Genomic DNA, 18,135 nt, shown 5'->3' on the forward strand with positions numbered 1-18,135 from the left:
GTGCTAGTTCGTCATGCAAGGTCCGGTGGAAAGTAACATATTTCAAGTCTTGTCCAAGCTCTGAAACATCGCCAGCTACTAGAGGCGTGCCAAAAAGATACTCACTTCAATTCTATGCCGGTTTGCTCGCCGGGGTTTGCCCATCGCAGTTTTCGCCTATCGCGGTTTTTGCTTGTCGCGATTTTGCCTATCGCCATCTTTGGACGTCGCTTTTTTCGCCTATCGCTGTTTTTGCCTCTCGTGGTTCTTGAAAATCGCGGTTGTTGACTCGCGATCTTGTCAGTCGCGGGTTTTGGCGGTCACCCACTTTAAAGAGCATGCGCGTTGCGCCCAATTTTCCTACCTCGAATCCAACTTCTGGATTGGCTTGTCTATAATTCGAACTGCAGTGGTGACCCTTTCCCAATGTTGCCAGTGTGCCGCTGTTGAAGCCAGTTGAACGAGGCGGAAAGTGACTTCCCCAAACTCTCTCATCAGGACTTCACTGGGAAGACGTTTAGGTGAATAGATTGTGCTTGTCGAGTATATTTCAACAATTTTATGAAGCTGTGTGGTGCTTCTCTAAAAGTTATCTTAGTATTTGCTTGCTTCCTTTGTTTATACTAGTGCCAATTAACATTATATAACCATCTTCGAGCTTATTTGCATATACGACTCCGAAACAGGAACGGGCAAGGAGATAGCCGATATAATAGCGTTGCAAGCAACCATTGCAAGGATACATGCGTCGTTTCTCCAAAATATATCCCAAGCCAGTCGCAACCGGACGTTCCCAAAATCATCCTGTCAAGATATCCCATGGAGGTCCACATGTGGAAGTCTGTTCTTAGATTTTTGCGTGCTGCTGTTCGTTTTGATAGGCTTCTTATTGTGTCCTTGATAATTGAATAATGCTAACGTCTATTTGCAATAGTTGATCATAAAAAAATTTCGCCTCTGTGCAAACTTGACCAGTCCTAAGAATATTCCCCTTTGGAGGAAAGAATGTAAGAGAGAGAGAGAGAGTCCCCCACCCCATAGATTGGCAAAGGACGTGCTTTTGGGCTCTATAGAGGGAGAGAGAGAGAGAGAGTGACCCCCACTAGGCTCAAGTAGCAAAGATAGCTAGCTTGGCTGTATTGGTATGTGTTGGATACCTCCAACAAGGTAATGTGTATAGTGCCCGAGTAGGATGGAAACTGTATATTGTTTGACTAGATTAGGTCGCAAGGATGATTTTATGATAATTCAAAAGTTGGATTATTTCCACTTCATGTTATTTAATGTGTAATGTTTGTTGTTCTTTATAGTTTGTTTTGCTATTATTTTCCTGCACGTGTCTGTTTACACGTTGGCAGATGCGCCGTTTAGAGTATTTCTCTGCTATTCAGGTGTAGCTCTGTGTTAGTCACAGTATTAAATTTGGAAGTTTCTCGTTTTGATAGATTTTTCGATTATTTTGCTGCATGAATCTTTCTTTACGTGTTGGATGATGCACTGTTTAGAGTGTTTCTCTGTTCGTCAGCATTAACTCAGTGTTGGTCACACTATTAAATTTGTAATGTTTCTTGTTTTGATAGTTTGTTTCGCTATTATTTTCCTGCATGTGTCTGTTGTTTACACGTTGGCAGACGCGCCATTTAGAGTGTTTCACTGCTATTTAGTGTTAGCACGGTGCTAGTCACAGGATTAAATTTGTAAGCTTCTCGTTTTGATAGATTGCTTTAGAATTATTTTGCTGTATGTATCTCTTTTTTCATGTTGGATGATGTCTATTTGCTGTTCATCGAGTTTCTCGTTATTTCCTTGTATGTGTGCTATTGACGTCATAAGAAAGTGATTCATTGTGTCGTGTTGGAATACTCAGCTTAGCTTCCCATATGATTTATTATGTGTGTTGTGTTTCTTCTGTTTCATGTTTTTCGGTCGAGTTTTTCTCCTTCACACTGAGTCGCAACGTAATCCCTGCCATTATTGGCTTTAACAAATATACTTCATCTTGTACTTTTGTGTATGGCTATCTTTTACATGTCTATACTTGCATGTGAACCACCTACCACACGGCTGTTCTAAGCAAAAAATGCCTGTGAAGCTGGCACAGGGTGAAAAATGTGAATGAAGTCCGCCCAGGTGTTGTCAGTGTGCATGTCCCTACTTGAGTGTAAACCGCCTACCACATCGCTGTTGTAGAGGGAAAAAAATATGAAGTAGTCCAGAAGGCCCAGGTTAAAAAATCGCGAATGAAGTTGGTCCAGTAGGGGCGGCACCATTGCTTGTGTGGTTGTGGTGTGCATGTCGCTACTTGCATGTAAAGTGCCCACGTGCCACTGGGAAAGACATGTGAACGAAGTTAGCCCAGGCGGAAAAATCGCCAAAGAAGTCGGCCCAGGATGAAAAAGGCACAACGATAAGGGCATGCTCAGTCCTTCGGCCCGCTGGTGAGCACCCGGACAACCCCTCACCTGCGCGCCACCCACCGCGCGCTGGAAAAAAAATCGCGCGAGAGAAGTCGGCCCAGGTTCAAAAATGTGCGACAGTAAACGAACGCACAGCCCTTCGCCAACGTGCCGACCACCTAAGAATTTCATTAGAATCTGATGAATTAAATTTGTGCCACGTTGGAATATTCAACTTAGCTACTGTGCTTGAAGTTACGTAGATCTATCAGAACTTTGTAATTAAAACTCCACTATGGTGCTCACATTAATGTTGGACTTTTTGTAATAAAACTTGTGATTTTGATTGTAATGGTGCTGATTAAAATATCTTCTTTGATATAAATGTGCTACCCCAATTGAATTCTGATTCATTGAAAACTTGTGTGTATGATTACTATTAATAAAAAATATTGTGTTTGATGAGTGATACCTCTTCCAGCATAACCTTTGTTAGGTGTATCACATTGTGTTTCTTCTGCTTCAAGTTTCGACTGGGTCTTTCTCAATTTATATATATTCAAGTCATTAGTGCTGGGAATTAATTCCCAACACTAATGAGTTGAATAAATATATTTTAAGTTGTGCTCTTGTGTAAGGCTATCCTTTGCATGTAAACCGCATACTACACACCTGTCGTGTCGGGAAAAAATTTGCGAGGGAAGTCGGACCAGACGGAAAAATGATGAAAGAAGTTGGCCCAGACTGAAAAACGTGCGAGGGTAAGCGCGCGAGCAGCCCTCCGGCCAGGCGCCGCCCACCGGCAAGCGTGAGATCAGCCCCAAATATGGGGCGCTATCAATCAGCCTATTCTCACTATTTGCACCCATATCCAACATGAGCAGCGTCATTTTGGGTGGCAAGTGGACTGGAGGGATTGAAATAGATATCTCTCGCAATCTGCGAAAGTACTGAATTTTTCGTGCAAATTTGATGAACGCCATCTAGGGACCGCAATGCACGTCTGGAATTGTCGTCTGCTTCTGTCGTTGTACCGCTGCCGACAGAACCGCCTGCTGCGACACATTCTGTTGTCGATATGATTTTTAAACACATTTACATGAATAGTTTTAATATAAGTTTACATCCATGAAATCCAGCTGGGATTCTACAGCACAGCGCCGTTTTTGGTACGATTTCGTTGTGATCGCCGTGTTCACTAGGCCTAACACCGGCGACAAAACGTATTATTTTCAGTTAGATATCGATGGATGAGCGTAAGTTAAAACTCATTTCCGATAAACGTATATGAGGATGTACATTTGCAGCGTAAAATCAGGGCAGTTTGTGAAAATTTTTGTCACAAAATCCCCGCTTCACTGTGTTTGCTTTCGTCGCCATTTTGGGTGGCAGTAAGATGTCATGGCGACCTGATGGCGACCCCCTTGGTAAAAAACAAACCAATCAGAGGAATAAATCTGTGATTGACAGGTCGAGCCTCTTTTTGTGACTCCTCACAATGGCCAGACTCCCTTTTAATATACGGCTCTGATCAACCCTCCACCCGAGCGCCACCCACCGCGCAGGGGAAAAAATACGTGAGCGAAGTCGGCCCAGGCGCCTATAGCTCTCATCAACGCTCCTGCCCAACATGAACTACAGAACAAATAATTCTGGGTGGCTTAGTTTGGTTTATTAGACGTCTTCAGGACCTGCCTTTCCATACATACAGATTACTGAGGCTAGTTCCCGATCGCCGTCCTCCAAGCAACTGCAATACTGCCGGATATGACTTCAACCTTCTTCCCGATGAATACTGTTGTACCGCCTCTGCCAGATATACACAATCCTGAAGCTAGTTTCCGGTCGCCGTCCTCCAAGCAACTGCAATACTGCCGATATGGCTTCAACCTTCTTCCTGCAGAATACTGTTGTACCGCCTCTGCCAGATATACACAATCCTGAAGCTAGTTTAGTTTCAGACCACCGTCTTCCAAGCCTACCATATTCCATATTCCAATATTCCATATTCCAGCTGAATCCAAGTGCGTCTCGCTCTGCAATCCTGCAATCTTGCTGTTCATTCGGTTCGGCAAATTTCCCGGGAGACGAAGAATGTTCCTGCTGAAAAGATACAGAACATCAGTGCAACCCAGAAGTGCCCAGTGGAAAGCAAGAATCCGAAACCCTCAATATAGGTAAGAACAGGCATGGCCCAATAAGACGCCAAGATCACGCGCACGCAATCCCCTTCTAGAGAATGTGGGTTCGCAAGAGCACTTGAATGGTAGACCCTGAGAACTGCCCTGGGAATATTCCACCGAAGTATGGCGCAAAAGGCTCCCGTGAACAGCGCGAACACGAGAACTAGATACAGGCGCCCCAAGACTGCGAAGCTGATTATTCCGGCCGCGAACACGAACGCCTGCGCGGTTTTTGCCATCAGGAGGCCTCCACGAAGCAATTGGTCTACTTGGAGCTTCATCGTACAAGGGAATGCGGTACGCGAATGGGCACTAAGAGTAGGATAGAATAAGCGCGAGAGCGAGACGGTAGAAGTAGACGCGAGGGAAAGACGGGTAAAGCGAAGCGGTAGAAGCGAGAGACGGAAGATAGAAGAAGAAAAGCGGAAGAAGGAGAGAAAGAGAAGACGCGGAAGAAGAGACGGAATAAGAAGAAACGCGGGAAGAAGAGACGGAATAAGAAGAAACGCGGGAAGAAGAAACGGGAGAAGAACTGAGGAAGCGGCTGGATCGAGAGACAGAAAGACAGGTTGTGGAATATATACCGTTTTGCATTTCAAATACTCCTTCTCATTGTCTTTGGTGAAACGACAGTTCCTTTCATCACAGTTGGTGGCCGCCATTAACGAGATTTAGTACATCGAAATGTGTTCACAATAACGGTTTTGAAAACATGATAATCCAGTGGCGCTGTTCAGTATTCGGTTCAGACATTTTGCGATTTCGGATATTCCGGGACTGTGGGGACATCCACAGGATAGTACGTGTTGTCTAATGTCTTCTTCTGTTTTCTGGGAGTTTAGATCGGACGAACTCCACAAAAACGATGCAGTAGAGGAAGTTATCAAATCTAAGTTTAGCAATGTGATATCACCAAGGCCGTGTTAGTATTGAACAGCGCCACTGGATTATCATGTTTTCAAAACCGTTATTGTGAACACTTTTCGATGCACTAAACAAGGTGTCGGAGCGAACCGAAAACCGGAACCGAAAACCGAAAAAAACAGCTATTTTGGTGCGAACCGGAACGGAATCGAAACCGTATACGTTTTTTTCGCTCAGGAGGGAAACCGAAAAATATATTTAACGGTTTTCGGTCCAAGAAAGAACTTCGCCGGTTTGGACTACGGATAGGCGAATGAAACAGACGTCGTGTGCTCTGAAGTCATGTCAGGGATACGATACGAATGTTACGGTTTATTTATTTATTTATTTATTTTACCCCAAGGGCCCTTACGGGCATTACATGGGGGGTGGGAAAAACAGTTAGTTACAGTACACAGACAACAGGAAAAGAATTACAGGATACATACAGTTACAATTGAGACGGTTACGGTGGAATGTCGGTATACTATGACCCTTAGGCTCCCTTTGTATTGGTTTATTGTTCGCGCACGCACACAGACTTAGAGGTACATGTGACTCTCTAGCAATGCGCCGTAGTGTTCGTTTTAATTTGATCCCCCCAAACTCTCCTCAACTAAACAGCGACCCAAGGGGGCTGCATAACGGCTTCTCTATCGGTAATGTCGCGCAACGCGTCCCTTGTTTGAGTGCAGCAAAGTTGAATACATTTACGTATACGCGAGGGCAAGCACGTGCGAAGTAGCAACTCTTTTGTGGACAGGACACGAAGAAAATGAAACGGAGCCGTCGAGCGCGTTCGTGAGTGAAGGTGTTCCTCGACTTGCGTCGTACTCGTGCGGTGGTGCTTGCTGGCTAGACAGTAGCAACAGACATTGGGATGGGACGCGATCGCACCAACCCAGCAAGAAAGTACTTTACGGATGACATCACGACAAACAAGTCCGTGCGCAGCATGCGCTTCAAGAAAGGAGAAAGCCTATTTGAACAGACAGTAACCTACAGGAACCAGGAGCTACCAATATCACAGCTGTCTATTCATATTAAATACCATGTATGCGGAATAAACGGGTTTACATTTTGTAACATTGGTTTTTTTCTGGGGATGAATATTCCCAGCAGAAGCGGAACCGGTTAAAACCGGTATGAACCGTTATTTTTTTGCTCCGGAGCAGAACCGGTACCGGATCGTTCATGATATAACCGGAACGAAAACCGGAACAAAAAAACGTTTCGGTTCGACACCCTGCAATCAAGGAATCAACAGACACAACTATCATGCATACATAATTCCCAACTCACAAAGTATCAATTAAGTGAACATCTAAAGCAAATACAGAAAGTCAAGTTTATTCAATGATATTCGACAATACTCATTCGAAAACGAGAAAAAAAATTAATTACATCATTTTTATGATAACTTTGCAATAGTAATTTCTACACGCAGAAGCCACAAAAAAACAACACATCTGTAATGCAAATCATGTAAAAGCTTTCTACAGAAGAAATCAACACGCACAACTCAAAAATACCTTCCCAACTAGTAGAATATTTTTATTAATATCAATCGAGTGATCATCTGAAACAAAGTCAAAGCGGTAATTAATTTAGGCAAACATTTTCTAAACGGGCAGAGGGAATACATCACAGAAACACGTCTTTTTCATTCAGGAGTCAGGACCCACTAGTGGGTTTGAAGTGAGAGAAGGTAGCCGCTAACCATAAACTTCCCGTACACTTTTGTCAAGGTTAAGCCAAGGAGTAGGGGAATTCTTCAGTGGTCTTGGTACACAATGTAATTGAAAGTCATAAACTCTCTCCCGCACACCCAAGTCGAGATAGTGTGGTCTTTGTACACAGCAGAGACAATGGAAGCACACGTTTTTCCTTACACATCGCATCTTTTTGTAAATCATTTTCCATAATTATCACAGCGGAATATTATTGATGTCCCAAAACCTGATAACAAAATAAGTTTTTAATCAATAAAATGAGCACAGATATGATTTAATTAACTGTAGAAGCACACTAGAAAACAGAACAAACAAGGAACTTGTACTCGGATTTTCTACTCAATAGCATAGGTCATGGGAGGATGTGATAAACAGTTGCTTCGAAAAAGAACAGCTGCCAAATGATTCTACTATCACAACATTTGAATACGCCCTAGACATGGTCATATTCGAAGACATGGTACAAATTACGGAATTGAAGGTGCAAGAACTTGTATGCCGAATCTACAATAGTAACAAAAATACTTGCACGTCAACATCGGAAGGGCCACTGGGATTGATGGTGGAGTTTTTGAGGTTTGCGAACGAAGAATTGAGATGCACCAGACCAGATGTAATTGTAATCATTGCAGTGGGCATTGCATTAATCAAGAAATCAATGAAATCAAATTATCATATAAAAGCAGATTATCATATACAAGCGGTCTATATCGCACGATTCATTACGCATTTGTTGAAATTACACCTGACCGTTGAAATGGAAAGTACACAAAAAATCTTATCACGTGATATGTTCCACTACAGCGTCTACACAATTATTTTCTTCTACCAGTTCTTGCAATGGTGACGAATAAGCAGAAGTTCAATACTGTCGTACAAGATCGGATGTATCATCACTTATTGAAACTCAACGAACGTATCAATTGCGGTAGACCACCGGACGATTTTCATCTAATACTCTCTTGTACACCATTCAAGTTTCTTCATACAAAGAAAGGAAAGATCAATAAGAGACTGTGCAAGTTCGTCACAACAAAGTGCAAGTTGCTAAAGCAATGCAAATGCGGCGACAACGTATCGCATGCATTCATCAAAGTGGGATTCAAGCGCCCAGTAATGGGACTAAACTATATGTGATGTCTGCTGAATTCATCAGTCAAGACAAGGAACAAGGAACGAAAACTTCAGAATTTGGAATAGTACAACTGTAATTTACGAAATAAACAAGTGTATAGCTGAAATAATAAATATAATATTTGTCATCAATGTAATGAATTCTATGCATCGCAACGAAACAGCTTATTAGTATAGCTATTTATTTTATTTAGTATAGCTTATTAGTATAGAACACAATGATTGTACAAGGATCCTCGCATAGAGTCTATATTTCTCAAACAGTTGGAGAGTTGACAATATATGTTGAAAGCAATCTATTACCAAAGGACGCGATGGAAGTGAACGATTTTGCAAGCATGACGCGCAGGCGGAGTCTACAATTCTAATCATCGTATAACACGCGGCACACAAGCGCAATCAGATTTCGAGAGAATCGAATCACACAACTGTCATCGGAAATGTTTAACCACTATACAATGAAAATGAGCACTATGCATAAACACAATGGAGTATATGTAATCTTAATTATAATGCAAATATTCATTTTGCAAACTTGACCAAAGCACAGATCACACATAAACGTAGGTCCAATTCACAGAATATACTTGAGGTGTTCCTTGGCCATACTGAAAAACTATCAGCCTATTCATAATGGCATTGCATGAGAGGCACATTAAAATTCAATGCCACGTTTTCCGCTACACCCTGTGTACACATCTTATAATGGAAACTACTCCATCACACAAGCCTGTCCACAGCGAATAGTAATTTTATTGAATATTCTGCATTCTCACAGCAAAACCTCACCCCGCAACGAGCTAGCTATGTACACCATGTCAACACGATTTAGTTGAATGAGCAGCTAGACCTACGAGACAACTGAGTGAGTTACCCCGAGAAACGCAGGAGGTTAATTAGTTACAATCACAACAAGTTACAATCAAAACGGGAATGTATATGCAATATAGCCCAGACGCTTCGGTGTGCCAAAAAAATGCGAAAATTGCTCTCACACTAATGCGAAGATATTACAGTGTATAGAGCTGACATGTAGTATGAACAGCAACTGCCACCAATGAATGTTGGAGGCGCAGTTGAAGTAGTCAATTGCACTGAAACAAATTTGCACACAAACTTCCGCGCTTGCCCTTTTGACCAACCCAGCTGAACTCTGCAGCAACGCAGTCCGTCAGAAGGTACTCAAGTAGTTTCGTGCAGATTGCTTTACGTCACTGCGCCCAAGCCGAGCAAGCTCATGAACCTGAAATTTGAAATTGTTCCAAAAGCACTAACGAAAAAAAGATTGCCACTGACTTCACGCAACACAAAATTGAGACTTTTTCTGTTCTCTGCGGAAGACTGATGGTGTCCTTGCGGTCTGATGATGTTTCCTGCGTATATTGTATTCGACATCATGAGCTCATGTAATTTAATGACACCAATAGTTTTACCCCCTAATTTGAAAAGAAAAAAATCAGAAAAGTTTTGGCTCTAGACTTGAGTTCATGTAACTATATGACACATATACAGCAGTTTGAGCAGCTTCTGCATAGCAAAAATGTCTGAATAGAAATAACTGACCAGTGCCACAATGTTCTTGTTCCAGAGATTACGAGCTGGACTAAAACCATACGATGCGAATCAGTGTTTCCTAAGACACTTCCCAGTTTCGTTCGAGAGGAGGAACCACCTGAATGCACTCAGTGTAGCGAACCTCTGTCGGTTTTACACAAATTAATCTCATGTCCATCCAGCAAGGCTATGCAGTACTACGCGTAAGACACGTTTACCTTATCAAACCACGAGCACGTGGCTACATTCCACATCTCTCCGCAGCTCGAAGAATCCTCAGGGGCCAGCGTGCGAGCAGAAGCGACCCTGTCACGTGACACGACGTTGGCTGAGAGGCGGAGCCAGTGCAGTGGGACGCGAGCGCGAACTACACCCGAAAAGAGTCTCACAGGAAACACAGGAGCGCACGGAGCGCCCTTCCAAGTTTTTGCCATTGGGACCGTGGAGGAAGGAAACACAAGGAGCGGCCCCTCCGACAGTTTTCTATCGGGACAAGCGTAGCCGGCCTCGCATTGCATTCTGGGATGCTCCTGTCTACCACATGACCGCTCACGTGACCCTCCAGACAGCATGGCTCCAGCAAAGCAGACGACGCGAACTGTAGTTGTGTCGCAGTTCAGATGCCAATATTACGTTGAACGCGTGCTTACACTTCATTTCTGTGTGTTCGAATGTTTACTGTTCTATTAGAAGACCAGTCACAGTGTGCAGAACGCGACTAAAGCAAGTTACCGTGTACTTGCGAACAAAACGCGTTCCCGTGACAGAGCTGATTTCAGTTCAACGAGAGCCGCAGCCGGGCCAGGAACACATTACCATACGTCGTTTCTACGACGGTGCTCACATTTTCACAATAAATTACTTTCAAAAACCAAAATCATACGGAGAGCAGTGCGAGAAATAAAGCCTTGCAAAACCGAAACTGTAGAGGGGATCACGTGGTAGACAGGAAGCAATGGCGATTTTGACTCGAGCGACCGCTAGAGGGTGGCTGCGCTTGTCTGTAACAGAGCCGTATATTAAAAGGGAGTCTGGCCATTGGGAGGAGTCACAAAAAGAGGCTCTATCTGTAAGTCACAGTTTCGCTCCTCTGATTGGGTTGCCTTTGTCATGGCGACCCCCAAGGGGGTCGCCATGACACCTTACTGCCACCCAAAATGGCGACGAAAACAAACAGTGGTGAAGCGGAGATTTCGCGACAAAAAATTTCACGGACTACTGTGATTTTACGCTGCAAATGTACATTTTCATATACGTTTGTTGGAAATCAGTTTCAACGTACGCTCATCCATCGATATCTAACCGAAAATAATACGTTTTGTCGCCGATGTTAGGCCTAGTGAACACTGCGATCACAGCGAAATCGTAACCAAACGGCACTGTGCTGTACAATCTTATATTTAATTGATGGATTTCATATAAACATTTGTGGAAAACAGGACAGCGGGTAGGAGTGACTATGTTTAATGGCTGAGTAACAGAAGAATATGGGGTCACGAGATGATGACTGCTTCGTCGTCATCACAAAGATTTAACAGGCTGCCCGCCGCGGAAGGCACGATGCCAGCAATGGTGATGCCAGCAATATGGGTACGAATAGCGCCGTGCAGCGGTGAAACTTGCAGCCATGGCGGAGCTTTTCGCATTAGTTGAGATTCCGCTGGCTTCCACTGTCGGACTTCACTGATGACGGTGTTCTTCTTCCTAGAAGCCTTCAGACAATATGTCTTTCCAGCGGTATGTCGTATACTGATAGATCTGTTGCGCAGGGATCGTGACCTGTCTCTAAGGCACCCTCCAGTACAGCACACTACTGACATGACGTCGTGGTGAAAGGATATTGATAAGATTGCTGTAGGAAGGAGGTCCCTGTCGATGGAAGTGTCATCCGACTTATAGCATGTGGGCAGTGGTTGCTTGCCGACGCACTCGACGTCTCCTTGAAGCAACGTTTTGAAAGACACTAATGGTCTTGGCCGTATTTCTTCGTGTTCTGAGTTAGACCTCGCAGCTGGATCGGGAAGGAGTCCTTCAGGGTCTTGTACCATTTCCCCTGTCACTTTCTTTCTTCTGGGTGGGAACTTGTTATCAGGTACCCTGGTCCTTCTTTCTTGTTCGTTATTATCTGCTATCACTGTTATTTCTGGCGTTGACAGCAACATGCTGTTCGGCGTTTCCGCTCCCTGTCTTCCATCGTTTGCTTCGCGTTTTATGTCCGAACCGATGTTCTGCCGTCTTTCCACGTACCGTCTGTCTTGATCTTCGTGCTGCGCAAACGTCTGCAGCGTTTCTGAAGCCTTCGGTTCTTCAGGCAGCCCTTTTGCAGTTTGAGGCGCTTCAAGGACATCTCCTCTCAATTCTTCACTGATTCGCTTGATTGCTTTAGGTTCCAGGCTGTCCGTAGGCCTCTCAGCCTTTGCCTGTGTTATCTTTCCAGGTGGTAGATCAACGTACGTCGGTTCTGCATCTCGTAGTTCCAGAGCCGTGCGTGTGTGAGTACAATCTTCTATCACTACATCGGTATTGAGGTACTGCTGTTGGCTTGGCATCTCGCCGTACAAGTTGACAAAGGTCAGTTCCGGATGCTGGACTATGTCGTGCACTACAGGCAATATAGTAAACGTTGATGGCACTTGTGCAGTTGTTGATGCTGTCCCGGGCGCCGCGCGGTTGCTCGCTTTTGAGGTTGACGTTGAAACTGAGACATCATTTGTTCTTGCCGCTAAGTATCTTTTAGCTTTGAAAAGTGCAGTTTCTATCTCGTCTTGGAGAAGCATTTGCTTCGTGTACTCTTCTTCAAATTCGTCCTCGGTGAGCATCAATTCTATCTCGCTGTCAATTTGTTGGAGGTGGATGTTTAATCTGCGTAGTTGCTCCATCCTCACTTGGAATACGATTACATCTTGCAGTTCTTCGGTGGATCGTTTGCGTTCAAGGTCGGTCATTAAGATTATCACCTTCGTTCGCAGGATCAGATCAAATCGTTCCATTATGCCAAGTTAGTCCTGTCGTTACCCACTGTTGTCTTCCCTGTCGGTTGAGTCGTTCAGGTATGTCAGGTTCCTAAGTCGATCACGTTCGTCGTTTGTTAAGATCCTGGTTTCGGCACCATTTTGTGGAAAACAGGACAGCGGGTAGGAGTGAAGAATATGGGGTCACGAGATGATGACTGCTTCGTCGTCATCACAAAGATTTAACAACATTCATGCCTCTTATATTCCAACTATTCATGTAGATTTGTTTGAAAATCATACCGATAACAGGATGTGTCCCAGCAGGTGGTTCTGCCAGCAGCGGTACAACGACGGAAGCAGACGACAATTCCCACTGATCTCTATAGTGTAGGCTGGATCGCGCATAGGGTGCTCCACAGCGTGGTCACCGGCCGCCATATTGGTGGGCCCATCGCATCCTGTCGTCTGCATTTAGTTCAAGCGGTGGTGCCCGTATTTTTTTAAAATTTCTTTTAAGTTAAAGGGCATGTCATGCCAGTTTGTTGCAACTTTGAGTACACTTCACGCGGACAGAGAAAGAGGGATAATTTTTCACAGGTAAGCTTTTGAAGAAAAATCTGTTTATTCGTATCGCGTGCATCTAACAACTCAGACTTGTTTGCACTTCGCTGGTGCCATTGCGTACTAAGAAACTATGTGTGACTGCTCCTACAGATCTCAAGACCATGTATTTTCTATAAACAATGCGCTTGTGCTTGCAGGTTCCCCTTACAGTCACTCAGCTGTGCCGAAGAACCGGATGCAGAACCTACGCCAATATGCCAATTTGTTCCACTGTTCTTTTAATCTGTGAGGTACGGTGGAAGCAAATAAACTGCTGTGTTAACCTCGTATGTGCAGTTGCTCCTACAGCGTGTGTGATAACTTCGTGCACAGCGCTTCGAATTTCTGTAATGAAATACGCTGACAGCTGAACAACTGCAAAGCACTCGTGACAATAACGTTATTTTAAGAAGGAGGAATGGGGAGTTTCATTGCCAAGGTCTATACTCCACCTCATTGCTGGTGGCGATGTGGTGAATAAAATAACGAGCCCCTTCAGAATAAGGATCGAGGTCTTATTGTAGCACACACATACAGACACTCGTAGAACATAATACGATAATGGAAAAAGTCAAACGAGAACCGTACAATACCAACTCACATAATAACGAACGAGAACCGCGGAACACAACACGAAAACCGAACAACAAACGAAAACAAACAAAAATATAAAAACGGAGGTACCTTACAATCAGTGTGAAACTTTTCTGAGTAAGAATAATTAACTTTATAGGTTGACATTCACCAAATTCACCTTCATGCGTACGCGCCCTGTGCACGACGGTTACGACCGGTGTATTCGGAATACATGCAGCGGAGAAGAAAAAGAAGGCAATTACCATTAAAAACTAGAGGAACACGGCTGAAGCACGTTTGGAATACATCAGCACACTGATTCCTAAGAAAGATGCGTGCTAATCAGCAATGAGGAGCGTTTAAAGCGCAATAAATACTCCAAATCAAATCGCTTCCCATTGTTTCCTATGGGAGCAGCCGGCGCCAGTGGGCCCTCCAACATGACGGCCGGTTGCCGCACCTCTCACCCACGCGCCCCTCTCTTATGCGCGATCCAGCCTTTATACATAGGGGACGGGCGTACCGGCGTACCAGCTTTCGCATTGCATTCTTGCTCCTGTCTACCATGTGACCGCTCACGTGACCCCCAAGAGCATGCGCAGGCCAGCTTCCAGAGCAGACGGTGGGAGTCGTGATTATTTGGGTGTGTTCCGAGGTTTACTCTTGGCTCACCCTTATACTACATGACCGGTCACGGTCTGCAGAACAAGAAACATCAGTCGTGACAGCGACGTTTGTGTGACGTTGTTTGCACGTTTTGTGTGTTTGCTGCTGCAGTGGTAAAGCATGCCAGTAATCAAACAGCAATGGAGGAAATCAAATTAATCTCCAGCTGTAGCACAGCGCCAGCTTACAAACGAACATATTTCCGTGAGACCCCTCTATCGGTCGCCCCCGTCAAAACCGTCATTACTTCCTGTCCACCACGTGATCCTCTCTAAAATTTCGGTTTAGAAATACTTTGTTGTTCGCGCTGCTTTCCGTGCTTTTATGCTTTTCTAAAGCCATTTACTTTAAAAATGTGAGTGCCATAGCGGGAACAACATTTTGTTAACGTGTTCTTACCGCTGTTGCGGCTGTCGTTCAACAGAAAGCAGCTTTGTCACGGGAATAACGTTTAATTCGTTATTACGAATTTGATCGGTTGTTTCGTACCCCTGTCTGTGACAGAGTCGTCTTGAATGGTTCGTTTGCAGGCTGGCGCTGTGCTACGTGCAGCTGCAGATCGATCTGATTTCCTTTAGTGCTGTACAGGCTTGTTTACTGGCATGCTTTACCAGTGCCCTGGAGGAAGGAAACACAGCTGTGTTTCCTTCCTCCGTGGAACTGGCGCTCCCTCTGGCCGAACCGAGCCGACTTCCTTCGCGGTCCCCACAAGCTGCACACTCTGGGCCCCCGCTTGCAGAGACACCAGAGACACCGTACGGTATGCCTGTCCTCGAGCATAAAAAGAGCGCTGGTGTAAATCTGAGTAGCCGACTTCCAGCTGAAAAGACAAAACAGGGCTTAAGTCTTGTGTTGCGTTGTAGCATATATCCAAACTCCTATGGTATCCCATACACGTGAACCCGCGTGCCTGTAAATTTCGTGGGGTCGTCTGGCACGCTCTGTAAGCTGACTCTCGGGAGGCAGTCTGTCGCCTGGGGCTCCGATGGAATGAACAGGACCCTCATAACGTAAACAAAATGTAATGACTTCAGTTGACTTCTAATGTGTCTTTGACCGTCCCACAAACTGGGACCCCACTACACTGTGGTTACGCTGGTATACCTCTGGCGACTTACCTCGGGTGTCGACTGCTGATCGATCTGGATCCGTCTTTTACGGTGTCCCGCTCGTTCAGCATTTCTACCAGGTCCCCAGCCGTGTCCTGGGCTTTGAAATCATGAGAGGGCCGTATGGAATGCGTTTTAAAACGCGTTCTATATTCCTAACCGTCTTCTCGTTATCCCGTGCAGCGTTGATTGCGGTTCCTTTGTGCGGTCGTTACAGCTTGTATTGCGGTGACTCACTCGTTGTGAGAGCCAACCACTGTTCAATTCGGCCTCACCGTCATAAGCCAGCAGTGGCGCCGCTACATGCTTATAAGCGCGCGCCACGTGCTGTTCTGAGTTCTTTCATTGTACGACGTTCATCACCATACGTCGTTAGTCTGTTGGATCCTCGCTTTAGCTCATTCGGCCCTTCATCACCCAAATTGCTAGGTATATCTTATTGTATTTCATTGTATGTATCATACGAGAGTGTCAGTAAACTGTCTGTGTGTTATCCAAATGCCGTATTCCTGAATCTTATTTTGAGTTTGGCAGATAGCCAGGGACATCGGGTCCATCACCAGCGTTAACACATTTCTTTACCCCTTTCCCTTGGTCTATCTTGCCTCACATCGTAGATTCGTGCAACGGCGACGGTCGTCTTAGTAGCACTGTGTCGCCTAGTCAGAGTTCATGAGGCACCACGTGGTGTCATGTCTCTTATCAGCATATAGTCTTCATCTGCAGTTTCGTTCCTCCGCTTCCAGCTTCCGAAAGTGGCGTTGCCATACATCTCCCATGGCTTCGTGGCTAGGGTTAGAAGAAAAAATCTCTCCAGGAGTAGCAGTACTACAGGGAACGCCTCCCCGCGACCGTTCGGCCTCATTCCAAGACGCAGTTCATCAAGGCAGACCTTCAGGGCCCTTCAAGACGTTCACCTTCTTCCGCGTCGAGACTGAGAGGTAACGCGTAAATTGGAATCCTGGCCATGACTGTGCTATACCTAACCGTTCACCCTGAGATTTCTTGAGACTAATGCGAATGTCAGCATAGTTTCCTGAGAAGTCGACCCATGATGCACGACCCATGCCGCAACACTGTGACAAGCAAACCGCTCGACAATACCACGACACCACCACAGTAACGTTCATCTGTTCGTCTTTCTGCCGAACAGAATCCCGCTGGTATAGACGTCTGTTACGCGATGTAGCACAGTGGCGTATCTAGGGTGTGGCAGGTGTGGACAGGTGCCATGGGCGCTAGGTGAACAGGGGCGCCATTATGTGGTCGGGTGTGAATGTGCCAGGTCGGGCACTCAACCTGGCACATTCATAAATGATCTAAAGCACCCGCCACTAGAGAGGTTGTAGCGTGAAACCTAGTGCGGACCACACGAAAACGCATCCCCAAGGACATCATGTTAACCATGTTGCCATGGGTGCAGGTAGCTCTAGATACGCCACTGATGTAGCATATTGCTGTCGATAGCGGTATACTCGTTGAACCCTTCGAGTTACTCCCTTAACCACAAGGTGCCATTGCGACCTTTTTGATGTCCTTTGTGGACCTCTCAATTTTGGTATATTCGCTTGTGATCTCACCGTTGCTGTCCGGTGGTTGTTCTTCGAAACCGTCGAGGACTCCTTCGCGAATGTTTCGTTTTAAGGCTGCACAGATAGCGAAGCCTTCTTGCACGGGAACAATGCCCGTAGCCGAGCAAGCCATATGCAGCGCGATGTGATTGCCGGGGGCGCGTTCTATAGAAACCCGTGGCAATACCCGTCCGGAAAGCTCGTAGGACAGGAATGCAGAACCGCGCATTGAACAATGGAGGAATTACGGGGGCCGGCGTACCACGGGTTTGGGGTAGCCTGTTTCTGCTATAAATGACACAACACAGAACTTAAAACGACACAAGATATGTACAAATTCGGGTTACTTAGCGTTACTCAGTCACAATGTCAGCAATCTTTTTTTTATTATTCTTGTATACTCTGCAAACGGCTCCTCTCGTTTTGAATATCGCGTCAGCATCGTGTAAAAGTGATTGTACGGTTGCAACCGGGACTCAATTGAGTTGTACGTTTGTTAGGGTTCGGGCAACCCTAGACGTCATTTCATCTGTCGCTTCTGTTCCGGTCGATTTCGAAACTATGGTTCAGGCTTACTCCTGGTTCATGACCGACAATAGACCTCTATCCGAGAAACATCATCATGACGTCGGAATACAGACGGAAACCGAACGAAATCGGAAGGTGAGAGCTGGGTTCGCAGCCTCCTATTGAAATAAAACCAGGACGGAAGGTCGCGTCCCTCCCAGGGACCGTCGCAACCCCTTCGGGATCCTGGCTTTCGGGCGCGACCTG

The sequence above is a fragment of the Ornithodoros turicata genome, chromosome 10, assembly GCF_037126465.1.
Source record: "Ornithodoros turicata isolate Travis chromosome 10, ASM3712646v1, whole genome shotgun sequence".
In the NCBI taxonomy this organism is placed as follows: Eukaryota; Metazoa; Arthropoda; class Arachnida; order Ixodida; family Argasidae; genus Ornithodoros; species Ornithodoros turicata.